General features: G+C 42.1%; 1 protein-coding gene across 1 annotated transcript in view; it reads left to right on the top strand.

Annotated features, from left to right (window-relative positions):
* The first annotated feature begins 2663 nt into the window (after positions 1–2663).
* Positions 2664–23699, top strand: part of ZFAND6 (zinc finger AN1-type containing 6) — a 118299-nt gene continuing 97263 nt past the window's right edge. Inside the window, exon 1 of the mRNA XM_067030067.1 lies at positions 2664–2839. The gene's annotated coding sequence lies outside the window, so the exon portion shown is untranslated. The remainder of the gene's footprint in view (positions 2840–23699) is intronic.

The following is a 23699-nucleotide window of genomic DNA, read 5'->3' as shown; positions in this document are numbered from 1 at the left end:
TTATGGTTTTCTCAGGGTATATGCCCACTAGTGGGATTGCGGGGTTGTATGGTAGTTCTATTTGTAGTTTTTTAAGGAACCTCCATAGTGGCTGTATCAATTTACATTCCCACCAGCAGTGCAAGAGTGTTCCCTTTTCTCCACACCCTCTCCAGCATTTATTGTTTCTAGAGGTTTTTTTTTTTTGCGGTACGCGGGACTTTCACTGTTGTGGCCTCTCCCGTTGCAGAGCACAGGCTCCGGACGCACAGGCTCAGCAGCCATGGCTCACAGGCCCAGCCGCTCCGCGGCATGTGTGATCTTCCCAGACCGGGGCACAAACCCGTGTCCCCCGCATCGGCAGGCAGACTCTCAACCAGTGCGCCACCAGGGAAGCCCCTGTTTCTAGAGTTTTTGATGATGTCCATTCTGACCGGTGTGAGATGATATCTCATTGTAGTTTTGATTTGCATTTTTCCAATGATCAACGATGTTGAGCATTCTTTCATGTGTTTGTTGCCAATCTGTATATCTTCTTTGGAGAAATGTCTATTTAGTTCTTCTGCCTTCCCATTTCTTAAGAGATGAACTATCACATACGTAAAGAAAAAAGTCACAAACGGGAAAATTCAAATCCTTGGCCAAGTTAGGGATTTTAAGGAAGCCTCCCTGCTGAACTGTTCAGCTCCTCCCTGCTGAACTGTTTGTAGTTCAGGGTCACCTGCTCAGTTCTTCCCTCAGCCAGAGGGAACTTGGGGTCTCTCCCCTTTGCCAACCTGGCTGGGCTGGCAAGCCCCAAGGAATGTACTGCTCCTCCCAGGCCTAGGAAAGGACTCCCAGGGAGATTCCTGACCTATTCCCTCAGGAATAGAAGGGCTGGCAGGATTACTGGGACTCAATCAGGGCCCCAAACAGAAGGAGGGGAACCCCAGTCCACCCACCATCTCTGGCTCTGTGTCCTCTCTGCCTGCCAAGCCAGGGTGGCAAGTGCCACCTGCTGGCTCTGCCCACAACAGGTGATCCTGTGTCTACCTTGAGAAGCTGTGTGCCTCTTCACAGCCCAGGAGGGCCGCCTTTCTAACAGGACTGCAGGCAGGCTTTCCAGACTCTCCAGATGGTGCGTGCAGGCAGACAAGCCTCTGGGATCACTGGCAGCAAAAGTACCAGCTCAGATTTTACCAGATTTTCTCAATTGTGTGTTTCATGCAAAAACAGACACCACCCTAGACCTAAATAACTTAGGTTTTTATCTGGCCCAGGAAGAGGACCTTGGGGTGGGGGCATGAGGAGAGGAGTGCTGTATTTAGTCATGGTCCTTTCATGGAATATTTACTGAATACCCGCTATGTACCTAGCTTTGAGCTGGGTGCTGAAGTTAAAGAAAAATCAGACAAATCCTGCCCTCAGGGAGTTCCCAGACCAGAATAAGTAGCAACAAGACAGGTATAGAAGCTATCAAAAAAAAAAAAAGAAAGAAAAAAAAGAAAAGAAAAGAAAAGCAAGCAATCAGTGTCAAGGAGGCATAGAAGGTGATACAAAAACGTTTAAAAGGGAAAATGAATATTCCTCAAACATCTAGCATGTGCCAGGAATGATGCCAGGAACCTTGCAAACGTCATTTCATTTAAAGCTCACAGAGTATTATCTCTATTCCACAGGGGAGGAATCTGACACCCAGAACTTGACAGTTCACTCAGCTAGAAGCAGCAGAGCCAGGAGTAAAACCCAGCACTGATTCCAACATACGTAGATCAAATGCTACTTATAAGTTTTTCTTAAATTCATAGATGCACATAGATGAATATATGCAAACATCTGTTAGCTCTATTCATCATAACAGGTGAAGTGTCAGTCTTGCCACTGATTCTGGATTATCGGGGCTCCCCTGTTGCTGGGCTGGACAGGCTGATCACCCTGAACCTACCTCCGTAGGCCTCCGCAGAGCGCCACCTCGTGTTTCCAGGTAGGACTGCAGCAGAGGAACAGAAAAAGCCTTTACCTCTCTCTTTAATATCGGAGTGGAAAGCGCTGCTGTCCCCGTTACCAAAGGTTTGGCCTGGACGGAGAAAACTCAGAGGCCCCTGGCAAGCGGCAATAGCAACTCCTCATGCGGAAGCACCTGCAAGTCAGCGTGGCTGCGTCTGTTTTGTTTGCAATACACGTCCCTTGTATTTTAAGAAATCCCTTGTCTGTGACAGCCGTTTGGTAGGCACCGGAGATTTGGCAGGGAAGATGTTGGCCCTTGAGCTGTTTGTTCCCAGTCTAGTGAAGGAGACAGCCAAGTACATGACGATCATAATCCCCTGGGCCAAGTGCTCTGATACAGGGGAACACAGGGTGAGTCGGAAAGCCTCCCGACAAGATGACAACGGAGCTGACGCTTTAGCATGTGTAGGAGTTTGCCAGGCTGAGAAGGAGGCATGAAGAGATGGGGCGGGAAAGAGAACAGAAGTTCGGGGTAACTGCAACTTCAATATAAACCAGAGCCCAACAACCAAGGGAAGAAAGGTGAGCCATGGTCAGGGGCTAACAGGAGTAGTACTTATCCTGTGGATAGTGGAGCTTAAAGCAAGGCACTGACTCACTCAGATTTGCATTTGAGAAAGAACATTTCAGGAACAGAGGAGAGTTTGGCTGGGAGATAATTGGAAATGATAGAGGCTGGGGAGGATGCTTTTGTAATTCTGCAGTGCTTGTGTAACTAGGAGAGACATGCTTGGGACCCAAATTAAGGTAGAGATCATGAGGATGGAGAGGAAAAGATGGATGAGAGGCATTCAAGAAGCAGACCCACAGTGACTAGCAACAGGGCAGTGAGGAAGCTGGAGGCGTTAAGGAGGTCAAGGACACACTCGCTGAGGTAAGAAACCCAAGAAGGAGGGCATGTTCCGTGGAGAGGATGAGACCCGCCCAGGACATGCTGGAGATACCGAAGGAATATTCAAGGGAGGTGGTCCAGTGGGTCTACAGCTCAGGAGAGATGTGCCTGGAGGACTCCTCGCGGGGAGAGGGGGAGTTAAAGGAGGGCTCTGGGACTTCCCTGGCTGTCCAGTAGTTAAAGACTCCACGCTTCCACTGAGAGGAGGGGGGCGGTGGGGGCGGGTTCAATACCCCTGGTCGGGGAACTAAGAGCCCGTATGCTGCACAGCCAAAATATAAAATTAAAAAGAAAAAGAAAAGGATCTGAGCTCTATGTTTTCCACAACGCCCCCCACCTCCAGCAGAGCACCTCCATTTGTATGTCTTAGTGGTGGGCTCTGCATAGGCATTCAATTGGAAAAAGGGTTCTGTTGCTTTAATTAAAAAAAAAAAGCTCACTGCAAGACCTAGTGACCTCTAGGGCTTTTCCTGTTCTCCTGCTTTATGTGTCTCTTGAAGGATTTATTCACTCATTCCCTAGACATGCATGGAACACATACTATATAATGACAGGCTCTATAAACCTGAAGATAACCACGATGTACCACTCCCTTCAAAGGGCTTAAAATCTAGCAAAGGAGGCAGTAGGGGAAGGGGCAATCACACAGAACATGAAGTAGGGAAGGATTTTTTTTTGGAATAATTTCTTTTTAATTAAAATGTTTAATTCAAGTAATCTGCATACTTGGCTTAGAAAACATAGCAGCACCTAGCAACTACTCCAGGCCTCTTTCCCTGGCCTGCCCTCAGGGACGCCCACTTCCTTAAAAAGTCCTTTCTATTATGGACAATTTCAAACATACACAAAAGACAAGAAAAGAATATAAGCAATCTCCATTCATCCATCCCATCAGTTATCAACATCATGCTTTTCTTATTTCTTTTGCATTCCCCAAACCATTTTTGTCTGTGTATTTTCAAGCAAATGATTTTAAAGAGGAGGTGGTGTTACCGAGTCCAAGCTCGCTCTGATCGCCACATGACAGGCCAATTGATCGGAGACGAGCTGTTGAGGCAAAGGAGTACGACTTTATTCGGGGTTTGGATGCCAGTTTCTTTTACAGCAAAGACAGTGGGAGGAGATGAGGAAGTAAAGTAAAAAGGCCATAAGATTTGCAAATGTCCCCTGGAACGGCCAGCCTCGGGGAGGAGATGAGTTAATTTCTTCTTTCTTGCAGCCATCCCCAGGTGGACAGGGTCCGGATGCTTCACTGAACAAAGGCACTTTGGTTTAACATTCAGGCAGAGGGGCAAGGTTCCCCGAGGCAGGCCATTATGTATATCCTTTTAGTGAACAAAAGCAGCAGAAAGCAGAGGTTAAAGTAAAAGAAACAGATCCAACATGTAGTCCGATTTGGCTCTTCCCTGTTACAGTGGCATTTGCACTAGACTTTGAAGAATATATAGGAGTAGGATCTCCATGTCCAGTGATGGTGGACTAAGTGATTTAGACCAGCTCTCCTGAGGATGACCTGAATACCTGCTCACCAGGAGCGAGGCAGGAGTGAGATAGGAAGATAGTAAATATGATTTGGCCCAGATATAGGATGGGGAGGAAACCCAGAGAGGTGAGTCTAAGCATTTGGGGCCATTTCTCCCAGAGGGCCAGTTACTGATTGTCAGTGGTACTGCTGAGATGCTACAAGCTCTTCTGATTGTACGCACGTCATGACAAAGTTGGGCTGACTCCAGAATTCAAAGTTGTTTAGTATTTTAAAGTTATTCAGTATAATTTTCCAAATTGACATAAAAAGGGAAATGGTAGGATCAAGTCAGGAAGTGTTGAAAAACTTTTGATAAAACACAATATGCATTTTGAATTTTAAAAAGGTAACACACTAGTAATAGAATTTCCTTGATCTAATAAAGAATATCTACAAAAAAATACCTGCAGCAGACAAAGAATTATTATATGACCAAGCGATTCCACTTCTAGGTATATACTTGAAAGATCTGAAAACAGATGTGCAAACAAAAATGTGGACATAGCAGCACTATTCACAATAGCCAAAGGGTGGAAACAATCCAAACATCCATCAACTGATGAATGGATAAACAATGTGTGGTATGTCCATATAATGGAATATTATTCAGTCACACAAAGGAACTAAACATTGATACGTGCTACAACATGATGAACCTGGAAGACATTATGCTGAGTGAAAAAAGTCAGGCACAAAAAGCCACATATTATATGTCCATTTTAGCAATTGCCAGGGACTGGAGGGAGAGGAGAACGGAAAGTGACTGCTTTGTGGGTACAGGATTTCCTTTTGGGGTAACGAAAATGTTCTCGAACTAAATAGTAGTGATGGTTGCACAACACTGTGAATATATTAAATATAACTAATAATCAATTTTATGTTATGTATATTTTACCACACACACACAACATAGCATTTACCAAATGTTGGTGAGGAGGTGAAGCAACCGGAATTCTCATGACTTGCTGGTAGAAATGTGAAATGGTACAACCACTTCGGAAAACAGTTTGGCATTTTCTTTTAGAGTTAAAAGTACACTGGCCATATGACATCCAATTCTACTCAGGAATTTACTCAAGAAAAATGAAAATACATGTTCTATACAAAGTTTTATAAAGAATATTATTTTTTTTTTTTTTTAATTTTTTTTTTTTTGTGGGCCTCTCACTGTTGTGGCCTCTCCCGTTGCGGAGCACAGGCTCCGGACGCGCAGGCCTAGCAGCCATGGCTCACGGGCTTAGTTGCTTCGCGGCATGTGGGATCTTCCCGGACCAGGGCACGAACCCGTGTCCCCTGCATCGGCAGGCGGATTCTCAACCACTGCGCCACCAGGGAAGCCCTATAAAGAATATTCTTAGCAGATTTTTACATAATAGCCGCAATCTGGAAACAGATCAGTTGCCCATCAACAGAATGCTGAAAAAACAAACTGTGGTACATACATAAATGGAATACTACCCAGTAATTAAAAAAAAAAAAAAAAAAGAATGAACTACTGATATGGGCAACAAGACGGATGGATCTCAGAAACATTATGCTAAGTGAAAAAAACCTTACAAAAAAGTAAATACTGTACCATCCCATTTATATGAAATTCTAGAACAGTCAAAACTAAGCTACAGTGGAAAAAAAATCAGAAGCGATTGTCTCTAAGGGACAAAAGTGGGGACTGAATGTGAAGGTTGTAAGAGAACATTCTGGGGTGATGGCAATATTCTATATCTTGATAGGGGTTCGGTGACATATGCATTATCAAAATTGAGCAAGTGTACATGCATCATGAAGAATCTCGTGTGCCCTTAACTGACTGTAAATTTTACATCCAAATGAAAAACTATAAGCAAATATTAAATTCTAGTTAATAATATGTATGCTGAACTATCTGGAAGGACTGTACAGATGTCTGCAGTTAACTTGAAAATTGACTAAAATAAAATAGGTTAATCAATGGATAGAGTGATAAAAAGATGGATAGTTATGTGATAAAGCCGGCAGAGTACAAAGTTAACGGTAGAATAGGTATATAAGTTTCAAAGTGTACACAAGTTTTCACTGACTATAAAAGACTTTTGATTTTTGCATATGCTTGAAACTTTTTATAATAAAATGTTAGGGAGGGGAAACCCTTTGACCCAGGAATTCCACCCCTAGGTATTGACACAAGAGAAATGAAAGCATATGTCCACGAAATAGGCTGGTGCAAGAATGTTCATAGCAGCTTTATCCATTCTAACCAAACAAGGGACACAACCCAAATGTCCATCAACAGAGGAATGTATAAACAGAGTGTTTATCCATCCATACAATGTAAAACTAATCAGCAATAAGAAGTAATGAACTACTGGTACATGCAACAAAGTGGAGGAATTTAACAGATATTTGATGAGAGAAAGAAGCTGGACACAAAAGAGCTTGTAGTGTATAATTTCATTTATATGGGACTCTAACATGGGCAGATCTACTCTAAAGTGAAAAAGATATCACAACAGTGGTTGCTCTGGAGTCTGGGGAAGATTGAATGGGAGAGGGTATGAGGGAATTTTCTGGGATAGAAATGTTCTACAGTTAGACATGGCTCTGTTTTACACAAGAATATCCATTTGTAAAATATGTACTGCTGAGACATGTGCATTTCAATGTATATAAATTTTTACATCAGGAATAAAAAACTATAATAAAATGATAATTGAGTGGAGGTGGGTGGTGAGCAAAGGTATAGTTGAAACAAGAAAGGCAGGATGTTGAGTCGCATTAAAGCTGTATGATGGGAGTTCATTAAACTGTGCTGTTTATTTTGCATATGTTGAAATTATTTCCATAATAAGAGACTTTTTTTTTTTTTTTTTTTTGGTGGTACGCGGGCCTCTCACTGCTGTGGCCTCTCCCATTGCGGGGCACAGGCTCAGCGGCCACGGCTCACGGGCCCAGCCACTCTGCGGCATGTGGGATCTTCCCGGACCGGGGCACGAACCCGTGTCCCCTGCATCCGCAGGCGGATTCTCAACCACTGCGCCACCAGGGAAGCCCAATAAGAGACTTTTAAAAAGACATGATCTGCATTAGCATTCAAAAATATCAATATAGCAATAATTTAAGAAAAGATGTACAAAACCTCTGCAGAAAACTATTAAACATTATTAGGAGAAACTGAAGAAAACTTAAATAAATGGAGAGATACAATGTGTTTATGGATTGGAAGACTATCTGTTAAAGAAGTCTATTCAATGTAACCTTGAAAAAAAAAAATTTCAACTGGTTATTATAGTAGTTGACAAGTTGATTCCAAAATGTTTGTATGGAAATGTAAAGGACCTAAATAGCCAAGACAATGTTGAAAAAGAAAAGCTGGAAAACTTGAATTACCATATTTCAACCCTTACTATAAAGCTACATTAGTTTAGGACAGTGTGATTTTAGGACAAGGATAGGGAAATAGACCAAGAGAACAGAATAGAGTCTGGAAGTAGATCCATATGCTTCTATGAGTTTGACTTTTTTAGATTCTGCATATAAGTGAGTTCATGCAGTATTTGTGTCTCTGTGCTTGGCTTATTTCATTTAGCATAATGTCCTCCAGGTTCATCCATGTTGTCACAAATGACAGGATTTTCCTACTTTTATAAGGCTGAATAATATTCCACTGTATGCATATACCATATTTTCCTTATCCATTCATCACTGATGGACACTTAGGTTGTTTCCATGTCTTGGCTACTGTAAATAATGCTACAATGAACATGGGAGTGCAGATATCTCTTCAAGATATTGATTTCATTTCCTTTGGATATAAATTCCCCCCAGAAGTAGGATTGCTGGATCATAAGGTAGCTTTATTTTTAATTTTTTGAGGAGCCTCCATACTGTTTTCCATAATGGCTGTACCAATTTACATTCCCACCAACAGTGTACAAGAGTTCCCTTTTCTCCACATTCTTACCAACACTTGCTATCTTCTGTCTTTTAGATAAGAAACAAAGAGTAGAATGTTTGTTGCCAGGGGCTGGGGCATGTGGGGGAAATGGGGAGACACTCATCAAAGTGTACAAAGTTTCAGTGTGCAGGATTAAATTCTTAAGTTCTAATGTAGGCATAATGACTATAGTTAATAATATTGTATTGTATACTTGAAATGTACTGAGAGTAGATCTTAAATATTCTTATCACAAAGAAGATTAAATATGGAAGGTAATGGATATGTTAATTAGCTTGATTGTGGTAATCACTTCACAATGTACACATATATCAAGACATCACATTATACACTGTAAATACATGCAATTTTTATTTGTCAATTATGCCTCAATAAAGTTGGAAAAAATTAACCCATACATATAATCCCTTGACTTACAATTCAATGAGGGAACAGATGATCTTTTCATTAAATGGTAGTGGGTAAAGTGGATACTGTACATGGGGGGGAAAAAGAGAATTTTAACTCTTACTTCATATCACACACAAAAGTAATTTGAGCTGAATCATGAACCTAAGTGTGGAAGGTAAAATAATAAAACTTCTAGAAGAAAACACAGGAGAATATTTTCAAGACCTCAGGGTAGGCAAATAGTTCTTAAACAGGACACAAAAAGCTCTATTCATAATAAAAAATTGATAAATTATACTTCATTAAAACTTAAAACTTCTCTGAATTAAAAGGCACTATTAAGAGAGTGAAAGACACACCATGGACTGGAAAAAAATATTTACAAAGCATATACCCAACAAAGGACTCATAACTACAGTATATAAAGAACTTCCACAAATCAATAAGAAAAAAAATCAACCCGATTTGTTTTTAAATAGACAAAGGATTTGATAAGGAACTTCATAAAAGAGGATATACAAATGACCAATAAATAAAAATGACCAATAAAAAGGCATTCCACATTGTTACTTGTTACTAGTTAAGGAAATGTGAATTCAACTATAATATGATATGATATATGATAATATATATATGATATACATATAAAATAATATGTAATATATATATGATAATATGATATATAATATAATATGATACTACTAGCCACGAAGAAGAATGGCTAAAATTAAAATGAATGACAATACCAAGTGTTGGTGAGGATGTGGAGCAACTGGTACTCTCTTACATTGGTTATGTGGGTGTAAACTGGTATATCACTTTGGAAAAGGTCTGGTGATATCTACACATATGTCAACACCATGACCTGACTATTCTTTTCCTAAGTGTGTGTGTGTGTGTGTGTGTGTGTGTGTGTGTGTGTGTGTGTGTGTGTATATCTATCTATATAAGAGAAATCTGTGCTATGTCCACAAAAAATGTGTATAAGAATGTTCATAGCAACTTATTTATAATAGTCAAAAACTGAAACAACTCAGATATCCAACAACAGGAGAAAAGATAAACAGATTTAGAACAGTGGCTCTCTTAGGGAGGAGGTTATAAGTGATTGGAAAAGGCGCTGGAAAGTCTTTTGGTTTGCTGTAAATTTCTATCGTGATCTGAGTGGTGGTTACATGGGTATATACATCTGTAAAAATTCATTGAGCTGTACACTTAAGCTCCAGTACTGTATATACTTTATGCATGTTATATCTCAATTTAAAATATTTTAAAGTTCCTATTAGATACTAGAAAAAATATATTCATGACAAGTATTTCCTAAGTAGAAAATTAAAGCACTAACAGTAAGGAAACGTCTGATAAATTTGACCACATAAAATTTTAAAACTTCTCTTTATCAAAGGATTCTGTTAAGAGAATGACAAGCCTCTGAGTGGTAGAGAGATTTGCAATACACGTAACAGACAAAAAACATCACATTCACGTTACATAAAGAACTGATTATATATACATGTATGTATATATGTACATATTATATAGAGGTAATTTAACATACATTTATATATGTACTATATACATTTATATATGTATGTATATATACATATGTGAATAAAATAAATGTATTCTATTATGTGTTTATTTTATATATGTATGTGTATATGAATGTACACATATACATACATGTATATTTTAAATATATGTGTATATATATATATATATATATATATATATATCTCCAGAATAAGGAAAGAGTACACAGTAAAAAAAATTAGTGAAAGACTTGAATAAGAACTTTGCAATAGAGAATACTAAATGGCCAATAAATAGATATAAAGGTGTTCAATCTCACTAATCTTCAGAGAAATGCAAATTAAAACCATTTACCCCCACCAGAATGGCTAAAATTTAAAAGACCAACAATAGGGCTTCCCTGGTGGCGCAGTGGTTGAGAGTCCGCCTGCCAATGCAGGAGACACGGGTTCGTGCCCTGGTCCGGGAAGATCCCACATGCCGCGGAGCGACTAGGCCCGTGAGCCATGGCCGCTGAGCCTGTGCGTCCGGAGCCTGTGCTCCGCAACGGGAGAGGCCACAGCAGTGAGAGGCCCGCATACCGAAAAAAAATAAAAAATAAAAAATAAAAAAAATTAAAAAATAAAAGACCAACAATACCAAGTGTTGGTACAGATATAAAGCGGCCACTGCTCTCATAAACTGCTGATGGGAACATAAATTGATACAATCACCAGTTTGCTGGATTTGTTAAAGTTGACAATATGCATACCCTAAGATCCAAAAATTCCACTCCAAGGTTTGTATCCAGCAGAAATGAAGGCCTATATAGAACAGGAGCGATGCAAAAGAATGTTCACAGCAGCATTATTCATAATCACCAAAAATTAGAACTAATCCAAATGTCTATCACAGCAGAATGGATAAATGATTTGTGGTGTATTTATACAAAGGAAATCTATACAACATTGTAAGTGAACTACCTACAGCTACGCACAGCAACCTGGATGAATTTTCACAAGGACAAAATTGAGGCAAAGAAGCAAAACCCCAAGAGTACATTCTGTATGATTCCATTCATATAGCGTTCAAAAAAGGCAAAACTAAACGACAGAATTTAGGGTTGCATTCCTATGTGGTGAAAAGAAAAAAGAAAATGCAGGGATGTTTGCATAAACATCAGCAGGATGGAGAGAGAGGATTATAATCAGAAGAGCCTTTGGGGGAGGGGAGTAAGGGGGAGGGGAGTAGAAGTGGGAGGAGGTGACGCTGGTGGACTGAGAATGTTCTCTTTCTTGATCTGGGTGTTGTTACTTGGATATTTGCTTTATAATAATTCACAGAGCTGTGAATTTATGTTTTTTACACTTTTTTGTGTGTGTCACATTTCACAATATTTTTTAAGACGAGAGAAAAAGTACTGCGGGGATAAAAGAGTATAGAGGACTTCACCAGGCAGAGAAGGGAGAAGAGCATTGGAAAGATACCGGCCCGCAGAGCCCACGCCACAGTGGGCCAGTATGGTTGTCTGGTGGTCCCACAACAAAGAAGGGAGCAATGGCAGATGAAGCCAGAAGGACAATTCGAGACCAGACGATGAAGGACTCTGAATACTGCCACCTCGTGAGCCTGTGAGGCTGTGCTCCACTCACCCAAGAGGGCAAGGGGTCCAGCCTGGCATGTGCTGCGGGAAGGAGGGGACTCTATTTTGCACAAAGCTCCACCTCCTGGAGGGCACTGTATCTCCTTCCATTATCTTCTCCTGTTAAGTGTGAAGCTTTTTTTTTTTTTTAATATGGTAAGGACCTGGAACTTTACTCAGGAGGCACAGCGCATGATAACGTGCACCACGCACCAATATCAGACTCCTCAAGTCTGTGCAACGCTTGCTTTGTGGTCCAAGGAGGGGGGCTCCCGAAGGGGAGACTTTGGCTTCTTTGCCACTCCGGCCCCTGCCGTTCCCAGCAACCCAGAGAGCACTCTGCGTCTGGTAAGGGTTCCTCAAACACGGCGGACTTCGCCGACTGACGGGCTCCATGCCTCCACTTCTCATCATTAGACGGGTAAGGAAACTAAGTATAAACAAACATTCAAGCCAGCTGGAAGGTGAGCTAACGAAGATGGGTAGGAAGCCATGTCATGTTGACTGTTCCTCATGAGCACATCAGCACCTGTCATGCTCCCCGCTGTCCTCCTTTCCTCTCTGTGGCTCTCTGACTCCCATCTGCCCCAGGCTCCTAGACAAGACTTTAGGGGGCCCCAGGGGCATTGAGGGCCTTCAGCAACAAGGCAGTCTGGCTGCTGATCGTATAACCCAGAGTCCCTGTGTCACAGGGACCTGAATCTCTTTGCCTGGGCCTCAGCTCTCCGAGAAGTTGTGGATTCTGCCTGGGTCTCCAGCTCGTGCCTTCTCCTACTTTCCCATTCCTGTCCCATTCCCTGTGCTGAGGTGAGGAGTCCTGCCATTTCTTTTATTTATTTATTTAGGCTGCGCCAGGTCTTAGTTGCAGCACACGGGGTATTTAGTTGCAGCATGAGGGCTCTTAGTTGCAGCATGCATGCAGGGTCTAGTTCCCTGACTAGGGATGGAACCCGGGCCCCCTGCATTGGGAGTGTGTAGTCTTAACCACTGGACCACCAGGGAAGTCCCCTCCTGCCACTTCTTGCAGGACCTCCTGGGCAAAAGCTAGCACTCAGAGTGCATCTTTGCTTTTAGTCTTTATACTGATTGAATAGCAAAAATGGGACGTTCACCTTATAGCAGAACAAGAAAACATGGGAATCCAGCTTCATAGCCGATAACATACTCTATCTTGTTTTATGTACAATTACATTATTTTGCCAATACATTCCTTCCGTGCTCTGGAAAGTCAGGATATTGGGGTGACATGAGTAAATGATGTTGAAGTGTTGGGAGAGAGGCATATTATTATGTACATAGGGATATGAATCCCTCCATCCATGCTATACGCCTGTTCCTAGAGGCCAACCATTCACCTGGACCCATCCACACCTCTTGACAACATGCTCTCTGGTTTCCACACCAAGAGCCCAATGGGCACATCTAGTTGCAGGTTCTTGGCCCTTTTGACCTACTTCATCTAGTTGAAGTTAATTGCTCCATATTCACCACGTCACAAAAAAAAAAACCGGTGAGGTAACTATAGTTCAAAAGCTGGCCATCCTAATTTGATGCACTAATACATTTTGCGTGACAGTTAGGAAGGTGAGGTGTAAGTGGCTCAAAATGAAACTCGGTCAAGTATAATTACCATGTAATGAAAAGAATATAATTAAAAACTATTAAATTTTTAAAAAGTGTCTGCATTGAGAGTTAGAGATCTTCCATTAAGGATAAATCTTCATGAAACATATGGCTTATAGTGGCCTAGGGGTCTCGCTTAAACCTCACCAAAGGTGAGTTCAATTAAAAGTTCATCTTAGCTTCAAACTTTATCAAAGCCTTGAATTCATTAATATTTTCAATAGCTCATCTCTCTCATTTTAAGCCCTTCAGGCTCCATTACATCTAACTGTTTGCTGGATTTGGACCTCTTAAAGTCTTTTTTTTTTTAAACCCAGGTCTTTGGACAGAGCCATATTTTAATTATACAGTAAAATTTTTCAGTTCCCGTTTTCTAGTCTCTGTTATTGTCAACTATTTATCGGCAAATGCTTAGACACAGCTATTCTTTCTAGGTTGAAAAAGCCAGAAACTATCCTCATACTATAATAATCTCAAACTATACAGGTTTTTGTCATGGCTTAAAAAAGTGTGGGGAAAAAGTTGTGTCTCTTCAAGTAATCTTTTTTTTTTGGCTGCCTTGGGTCTTCGTTGCTGCACACAGGCTTTCTCTAGTTGCGGTGAGCGGGGGCTACTCTGCATTGCAGTGTGCAGGCTTCTCATTGCAGTGGCTTCTCTTGTTGCAGAGCACAGGCGCTAGAGTATGCGGGCTTCAGTAGTTGCGGCACGTGGGCTCAGGAGTTGTGGCTCGTGGGCTCTAGAACGCGGGCTCACTAGTTGTGGTGCACAGGCTTAGTTGCTCCGCGGCATGTGGGATCTTCCCAGACCACGGATTGAACCCGTGTCCCCTGAGTTGGCAGGCGGATTCTTAACCACTGTGCCACCAGGGAAGTCCTTCAAGTAATCTTTTAAAATATGTTTACACTGTATGTTCTCACATCTTTATAAAGAGTGGCCAGCAACTCCACCTGCAGAAGTGGAAGCACAGAATGTATCCCACATTCTCCCACTCCTCCCAGCCCCCAGTCAGTGGGGGGTGAGCAGGCAGTAGTGAGATTCTAGAGGAGGTCCCTCAGAACTGGAGAACAAATGGGGCCAATGGACAAAATGGTATAAAAAGGCTGGAGGTGAAGGTAGAGACGGGAGATGCAAACAGAGTGGGGATGTCTGGGACTGAGGGAGATCCCCAGCAAGGATGGGAATGGACTTTGGAATGTGGGAGGTGAGAGGGAAAATCCCACAAGAACACTCCTGGGGGCAGGTCGACAAGCAGGATCAGAGGGCTTTGGTCTCCCCACCCTCTATTTTTGTGTGGCACCAAATGTTGCCTTGAATCTGGGGGAACCAGAAATTTAGGTCAACTCCCTTCCTTATGTGATGACTGAGCAGCTCATTGATACAGAACCCCGGGTGGTACTCTGGTGAGGATACCAACGGACACTCAAACAGTACCACTGTGGCAGAATTTTTCAGCCTACTTGCCTGATACCAGCCCTGCTTGAGCAGTCATAGGAAAGCATGGTGGTTAAGAGCCAAGGGCCAGTCTGAATGGGTTCAAATCCTGGCTCTGCTACTTATTAACTGCACGATCCTGGGCAAGTTACTTAATTACCTTGTGACTCAATTTCCCTATCTATCTGTAAAATAGGGATAATAATAGTACGTATTCTACAGGGTTGTAAAGATTTCATGATTAATATACATGAAGCTCCTACAACAGGGCCTGGAACATAGCAAGCACTCAATAAATACTAGCTACTATTATTATGTGAAGTAAGTCAGAAAGAGAAAAACAAATATCGTATAATATCGCTTATATGCGGAATCTAGAAAAATTGTACAGGTGAACTGATTTGCAAAACAGAAACAGAGACACAGATGTAGAGAACAAACTTAAGGATACCAAGGCGGGAGGGGGTGTGGGATGAATTGGGAGATTGGGATTGACATACATACACTAATATGTATAAAATAGATAACTAATGAGAACCTGCTGTATAGCACAGGGAACTCTACTCAGTGCTCTGTGGTGACCTAAATGGGAAGGAAATCTAAAAAAGAGGGGATAAATGTATACATATAACTGATTCACTTTGCTGTACAGCAAGAAAGTAACACAACATTGTAAGGCAACTATACCCCAATCAAAATTAATTTTTAAAAAAGATCCTACAACAGCGTCTGGAACATAGTAAACACTCAATAAATACTAGCTACTATTATTATTGTTTCCACTATCTTGGTTCAAGGTCCTGGCGTCTGAAACCTCCCTCATAATTCTTCCTTCCTCCCCCAGAATCCTCCAAATTCCCACCCACATTTCTTTATCCCTGTAGATCAAAAGTCCTTTTTCTCTCATTTTCTTACAATAGGCCTAGAGTTCCCATCAGGAAGAGCCTGATTGCTTCACAAGGAAGCCGTCCAGTCACATAAACAAAGAAAAAAAATGATAAACTGGGCTTCACCAAAATTAAAATTTTCAAAGGACATTATTAAGAAAATGAGATGACAAATAGCAGACTGGAGAAAAAGTAAACAGAATACATGTATCTGACAAAGGACTTGTATCCAGAATATACAAAGAACTCATAAGATGACAGCAGAACTTTTAAAAATGAGCACAAGATTTAAAAAGGCATTTCACAATGGATAAATGGCTAATTAGCACATGAACAGAAGCTCAACATCATTAGTTGGTATGGAAATGCAAATTAAAACCACATTGAGAGAGTTGGCAAGGATGCAGAGAAAAGGGAACCCTCATACACTGTTGGTGGGAATGTAAACTGGTGCAGCCACTATGGAAAACAGTATGGAGGTTCCTCAAAAAGTTTAAAAATAGAACTACCATATGATCCAGCCACTTCTGGGTATATATCCAAAGGGAATGATATCACTATGTGGAAGAGACATCTGCACTCCCATGTTCATTGTACTATTTATTCACAAATGCTAAGACATGGAAACAATCAAAATGTCCATTGAGGGATAAAGAAAATGTGGTACATACATACATTGGCATGTTATTCAGCCATAAAAAAGGAAGGAAATCCCACCGTTTGCAACCACATGGACAGGCCTTAAGGGCATTATTCTAAGTAAAATAAGTCAGAGAAAAACAAATAATGTATGATCTCACTTATATGTGGAATCTAAAAAACAAAATCAAATTCATAGAAACAGAGAGTAGATTGGAGGTTGCCAGGAGCTGGGGGAAACAGGGAGATGTTTGTTTGTTAAAGGTTACAAACTTCCAGTTATAAGAAGAATAAGTTCTGGGGATCTAATGTATAACATGGTGACTATAGTAAATACTACAATATTTTATACTTGCAAGTTGCTGAGTAGATTTTAAGCATTCTCACCAACAAAGGAAAAAAAAAAGAACTCTGTGAGGTGATGGAGGTGCTAATCAACTTGATTGTGGGACTCATTTATTTCACAAGATATATGTATATCAAATCATCACATTGTACACTTTAAATATATTACTAATTTGTCAACTGTACCTCAGTAAAACTAGAAAAAAATGAAAATAAAACACATTGAGAGTTTACCTCTCAATATCCTCTAGAATGGCTGAAATAAAAGAAACAAAAAAGAAAAACATGGTCCAAAAGGTTACATGCACCCCTATGTTCATTGCAGCACTATTAACAATAGCCAAGACATGGAAGCAACCTAAATGTCCATCGACAGAGGGATGGATAAAGAAGATGTGGTACATACATATAATGGAATATTACTCAGCCATTAAAAAGAATTAAATAATGCCATTTGCAGCAACATGGACGGACCTAGAGATTGTCATACTCAGTGAAGTAAGATAGAGAAAGAGAAATATCATATGATATCACTTATAAGTGGAATCTAAAAAGAAATGATACAAAGGAACTTACAAAACAGAAACAGACTTAGAGAATGAACTTATGGATACCAGGGGGGAAGGGTTGGGGGAAGGGATAGTTAGGGAGTTTGGGAGTGACATGCACACTCTGCTATATTTAAAATGGATAACCAACAAGGACCTACTGTATAGCACAGGGAACTCTGCTCAATGTTATGTAACAACCTAAATGGGAAAAGATTTTGAAAAAGCACAGATACATCTATATGTATAACTGAATCACTTTGCTGTACACCTGAAACTAACACAACTTTGTTAATCAACTATACTCCAATATAAAAGAAAAAAATTTTTTTAAAAAGAAACAAACAAAAAAGATTGTCAACACCAAATGTGGCAAGGATATAGAAAAATTGGGGCCTCATACACTCCTGGTGGGACGGTAAAATAGAACGGTCATTTTGGAAAAGAGTTTGGCAGTTTCTTATAAAGTTAAACACAAATTGACCATACAACCTCACAATTCCACTGTTTGGTATTTTACTCAAGAGAAATAAAAAATATATCCACAAGAAGAAGTGTACTCAACCATTCACAGCATCTTTATTCATAACAGCCCCAACTCAGAAACCCAAATGTCCAACAACAGGGGAACAGATAAAAGAAATGGAACATCCATGCAATGGAACACTGATTAGCAATAAAAATGGACTGCCAATACATGCAACACCAGGGAAACGTTTTCAAAACGTTATGCTAAGTAAAAGCAGACACATAAAAATTCTTTTTTGTGTGCGATTTTTTGTGCCATCTGATTCTTTCACAGGAAATTCCTGAATGGGCAAAACTAATCTTATAACAGCAGAGAAAGCAAATCAGTGGTTTCCTGGGGCTGGGGTCCAGGAATTGACTGCACAGGGGCATAAGGGAACTGTGTGAGGTGATGGAAATATTCTATATCTTGATTGTGCTGGCTGGTGGTTACATGGGTTTCAAAACTTGTAAAAACCCACTGAACGGAAAAACAAAAAAAACCCACATGAAATTGTATACTTAAAATGGGTGCATTTGGGCTTCCCTGGTGGCGCAGTGGTTGAGAGTCCACCTGCCGATGCAGGGGACACGGGTTCGTGCCCCTGTCCGAGAGGATCCCACAGGCCGCTGAGCTGCTGGGCCCGTGAGCCATGGCCGCTGAGCCTGTGCGTCCGGAGCCTGTGCTCCGCAACGGGAAAGCTGACAACAGTGAGAGGCCCGCGTACCGCAAAAAAAAAAAAAAAGGGTGCATTTTATTGTATGTAAATTTTACCTCAGAACATTTGATTTTTTAAAAAAGCAGCCAACCTTGTTCTTTACCAACAGAAAAACCAGTTCTCTACGTAAGGGGTGACGGGGTAGGAAAGTTGGTAGGGGGGGCGGTCAGTTTTTTAAAAACACAATTATTGAATGGTGCTCCCTGGGAGGAAAGATGTTTCATTAGTCCTGGAAAAGTTGTTCTACCCTGGCCCACACCCCTCCAAAAGGGCAAATGACACCTTTAAGCCATTTGGCGGGTGGGGGGTCGGGGAGGGGGGAGAAAATGTGTGTCCTATCACCCCACAGTTCCCTCTTCCTTCTGGCACTTCAGTTCTGCTGGGGTCAGGGCAGCAGAGGTAAAGTCCCTGGTCTGAGTCCTCTTGTGGCACAGGTTCCAGAGACAGGCAGGGAAGCGGAACAGTAGATGCTTTCACACCTCTGCCAGGTGTGTGAGCCCTAGAAAGAGAAGCTGGACTCAGGAGCTGGGCCTGGGGCTCTCCACGGCCTGTTCTCCCATAAGGGTAGAGCTTGTTACGTGGGAGAAACAGGCCGTTTAGGCCGAGAGTCAGAGGCCCCCACCTCCCTTCTGATCAGGATCTGATGGCCCCTGAAGGCCTCGGTCTAGACTGAGCTGCAGCACAGCCTCCACTCCCCGCTCTCCATCACTCCCACCTTCAACCCATCACCAAGTCCTGTCAATCCTCATCCACTAGACTAGATAACTCTTTGCCCCAAACGCTTCAAAGATAAGTCATTACTTTTAGGAAGAACTCTGAAATCCTTAAGCTGTCCTTTGAAGCTTTGCAGAATCTAGTCCTGCCAACCTCTCTGGAACCATCTGATGCCTTCTTCTTCTCATTCATGATGCTTTGGCCACCCTAACCCTCTCTCCTCTCCTCAAACACACCCTCTTTCCTGCCTCTGGGTCTCTGCACATGCTATGCCCTCTCCTTCTGTGGTCTTCTCCTCCACTCTTACCTGGCCCATGCTTCAGGTTTTAGTTTAGAAGACACATCCTGCTCCTTTATGCTCATGTAATACTCTGTAATTTTTTTTCTTCATACATTTTGTCATATTCTGTAATTATACACTGATTTATGTGACTATTTGTTTAATGTCTGTTGCCCTAATTATACTTCACAAAGGCAACAACAGCATCTGATTTGCTCATCACTGGATTCTTGAGCCCAAGCATCGTGACTGGCACTTAAGAGGCCTAAGAAGATATTCTTTATTTTTATTTTTATTTTTGGTGCTAGGCGGGCCTCTTACTGTTGTGGCCTCTCCCGTTGCGGAGCACAGGCTCTGGACGCGCAGGCTCAGCGGCCGTGGCTCACGGGCCCAGCCGCTCTGCGGCATGTGGGATCTTCCCAGACCGGGGCACGAACCCGTGTCCCCTGAATCAGCAGGCGGATTCTCAACCACTGCGCCACCAGGGAAGCCCAGAAGATATTCTTTAAATGGATGGATGAATGAATAGAGGAGTGTTTTTATTTATTTATTTATTTTCGTGTATTTATTTTTATTATACCAGTTTATGTGCAAAGAGTTACTTTCCACTTAATATAAACAGTTTCATACTAGAAATTCCATGGAGTTCAAGCCAATCCTTAATTGCATTCCTTGAAATGGAATATACAAACTGGACAACCTTCCTCGTGTAGGAAATGTGATATCACAAGTTGACCATGTGCTGAAAGTCTCAGCTTAATCCCCCGATACTGTTCCAAAGTCCTAATTTGCTTGGTTTAGCCTTTCCAGAGTCTTTCTTTATCTTAGCTCTTTTTTTTTTTTTTAAAGAAAAGATGTACTTAAATGAGTTATTTTGCTGGTTGCTTCCATATTGCTTCATTCAAAATCCAAAATGGAATTCAGAAAGAGAACAAATAAAATTACAGCTAAAGTACAAACTACATTTCTGAGTATCTGCCAAGTAGACATAACCCAATCCAGTGTGCTCCTTCCAGTTCAATGGATTCCCCATTGGCCCACCCGTGAAAATGTCAGTAGTCTTCATGAACCACACAGAACTGTCTCTTAGTTTCCCTTCAACTCTTAACATTACCAACTGCCAATCAAGTACTGCAGAGAAGTGTTTTTAAAATCTAGGCTTTATTATTTTTTTAGGTATGGCAAGGCCAACAGATCAGGAGATGACTACCATTGAAAAAATAGTTTGTTAAACCCACAGATCCCCAGAGAAGGGGGCACAGCAAACCATGGGGGCACACAGGGAAGCCCCAGTTTCGGCCAGGTGTCAGAGGCAGTGAGTGGGAAGTGTGGACAAGAGCCTTCACTGAAGTTTCCTCGGTAAGTAACAGGTGAGGCAAGGTAAGAAGGCTGAGGATTGGCTAGTTTGAATAATCTCATTTGATTCTGGGCATATTTGGGGCTGTCCTTAGTTGCCTTAGTGGGGCTATCCTTAGTGATGCCTTGGTCCTTGGGTGATTAGGGCAGGTAGATCATGGCTGGAGTAGAAGAGCCCAGTAGAGGAGGTAGTTGGGGGTGCGGGATCTGGATTGGTTGGTTTGCATTTGAAAGGTACACTCCCAGGTGAGTTGCTTACTATCTCTAGGAACTGGCTAATCCCAGGAAGGGCAGTCTCTCCAGAGTCAGCTGGGCCCCAAGAGGTCAAAGCATCAGAGTACAGCAAATAGGAGATGTGAGGAATTCAAGGGGCAAGCTGAGTATTTAATTTGAAGGAATTCCCCCAGAGGACTGGTCCTTCAGTTATTCTCACTCACACACACACACACACACACACACACACACACACACACACACACACTCTACACCCAACCACGGGACAGCAGGAACGAGCACAGCTCTCTGTTTTCTTTCTAGAAGCAGAACAGACAATTCTTCCTTCTTGCTTCCTTTCTACCAGGGATATAAGGAACAGTAACCACCTTCCCAACTAGAAGCTTGTATAACTCCCAGGGGACCTGGACTTCTGCTTCAGAAAAGGACACCCACTCAGCTGGAACCAGAGCAGTGACACGCTCTGGGGAGGGCAGCACGCCTGCTCCACGTGCAGAAGGTGCCTATGGGATGGCCTGTGAGTTACTAGGAAGAACCCAGCCACCGGCAGATGCATTCCTCCCAGGGTGGGGATGGGGGTTGTTGGTCAGAGTTCTAGGTTGTGGGACACAGAATCCACCCCAGCTAGTTTGAACAGAAAGCTTTATGCAGGGTTAAAGACAGATCACAGGATCAATGGAGGGACTCAAGGAACAGACACCAGCAGGAGGCTTCAGGAAGCACTCCCCAAACCACAACACAGAACCGTGCAGCCACGGGACCTTCCGCTCGTGCAAGACTAAGCAGCTTCAGAAGTAGGCATTTCCGAGAAGCTGCTTCCTAAATCAGGAAGCCACCACCAGAAGCCACCAGATCCATACCGCCTCTCCCACAGTCCCTGTCCCATTTTCCTCCTGGCATAATCCAACGTCACATGTGCGTCCATCTGGTTGGTAGAAAGTAATTCACGTCCTGTACTCTAGGGCCAGGGGAGTCTGGGAAATGCCATTTTTAGCTCCGGCCTCTCATTTAGAATGGGTGTGTGTGTCTATTAATCCATGTGTCCACCACACATGGTTTGGTACCTTTCACTGGGCCTAGTATATGTTTTTAAAGGAACGAGCATGCTTACTTTTTAAAAACTGAATTATTGGACAAAATTCTCTGTCCCTAAATCTCAGTGGCTATGGCTCTACTCCCCATGATCCAATTTTCCAGATGCTCAAGGCCCACCTTCCTGGACATTTAAAGATTACTGTCCTCTACCCTCTGTTGGCATATACATGGCTTTTTAGAACGTAGAACCTAACATTTGTGCAAAATCCAACTTAAGCTTATAGCTGCTTATCTAGAAGATGATCATATTTCCCAGCTAGATGAGCCATTATTTTCTGCTGGGCCAGCTCAAGAGGTTTAGCAACTGGTCTTGACTTTTTCTGTCCCCTGAAATGCATTAAAAAAAAAGTCCCTGTAACCCATAAGACACACAGGTGAGGAATACCTTATCGGTATCCTCGGGATTTACATCAAGATCTCTGAGTTCAAATCCTGTCTCTCCCATGATTTCTATGTGTAATTTTGGGCAAGTCATTTAACTTCTTGAGACAGCAATTTTCTCACCTATAAAACAGGCCTGGTAGCAACTACTTCATAAAGCTGTTGAGAAAATGAAACAAGATAATAATATATAAAAACTCTGTGTACACTGAAAAACTACTGACCTGAGCTAGCAAGTAGGCTTCATCTCATGAGCAAACTCCCATGAATTTATTAGCACTGCCTGGAGAAGTGGGTTGAGAAGGATTCTGAGGCTGTATCTGGGCTCACTGGGAAACAGTGCTATTGATGGGTAGAAATGCCTGTTGTGATTACCAGAGATTGTTGGCATTGGGAGGACATCACAGATGCCACCTATTTGACATTACCACTCTGGATGTGTGGGTGTTGTAATTATCATTATAACGGCAGGAGTCTTCTGGGGTGGCCTTAAGAAGACCGTCATTAAAGAAGCAGCAGAGGGCCTTCCCTGGTGGCACAGTGGTTAAGAATCTGCCTGACAATGCACGGGAGGACACGGGTTCGATCTCTCCAACAAGAGAAGCCACCACAATGAGAAGCCCGTGCACTGCAACGAAGAGTAGCTCCCGCTCGCCGCAACTAGAGAAAGCCTGTGCACAGCAACGAAGACCCAACACAGCCAAAAATAAATAAAAATAAATAAATGTATTTTTAAAAAAGCAGCAGAAAATCACCTGAAAAAGAACAAGGCTTGAAAAATCAAGTGATTCATTTTGTCAGACTAGGAACTGATTTCCCAAAACAGCAAACTCCAGCAGGGCCGTGGTGCGCTAGGAACAGAGCTGAACACTTGGTTCCTTCTCATTTCCCTTGGGAGCCCCTTCTCCTCTGCCCCTTCTCCTCTGCTCCTTTGTCAAGTCTCCAGGCCAGGCCCTCTTCCATTGCCATGACATGGACTCCCAGAGTGATCTTATCCCCTCCTATGGCTTCACACCCTTCCATGGATATCTCTGGCCCAGATCTCCCAAGAGCTCTCCACCTGTGTATCCAACTGCTATCTGC

This window comes from Kogia breviceps, chromosome 3, assembly GCF_026419965.1.
Source record: "Kogia breviceps isolate mKogBre1 chromosome 3, mKogBre1 haplotype 1, whole genome shotgun sequence".
In the NCBI taxonomy this organism is placed as follows: domain Eukaryota; kingdom Metazoa; phylum Chordata; class Mammalia; order Artiodactyla; family Physeteridae; genus Kogia; species Kogia breviceps.
This window is presented reverse-complemented; position numbering and strand designations above follow the sequence as displayed.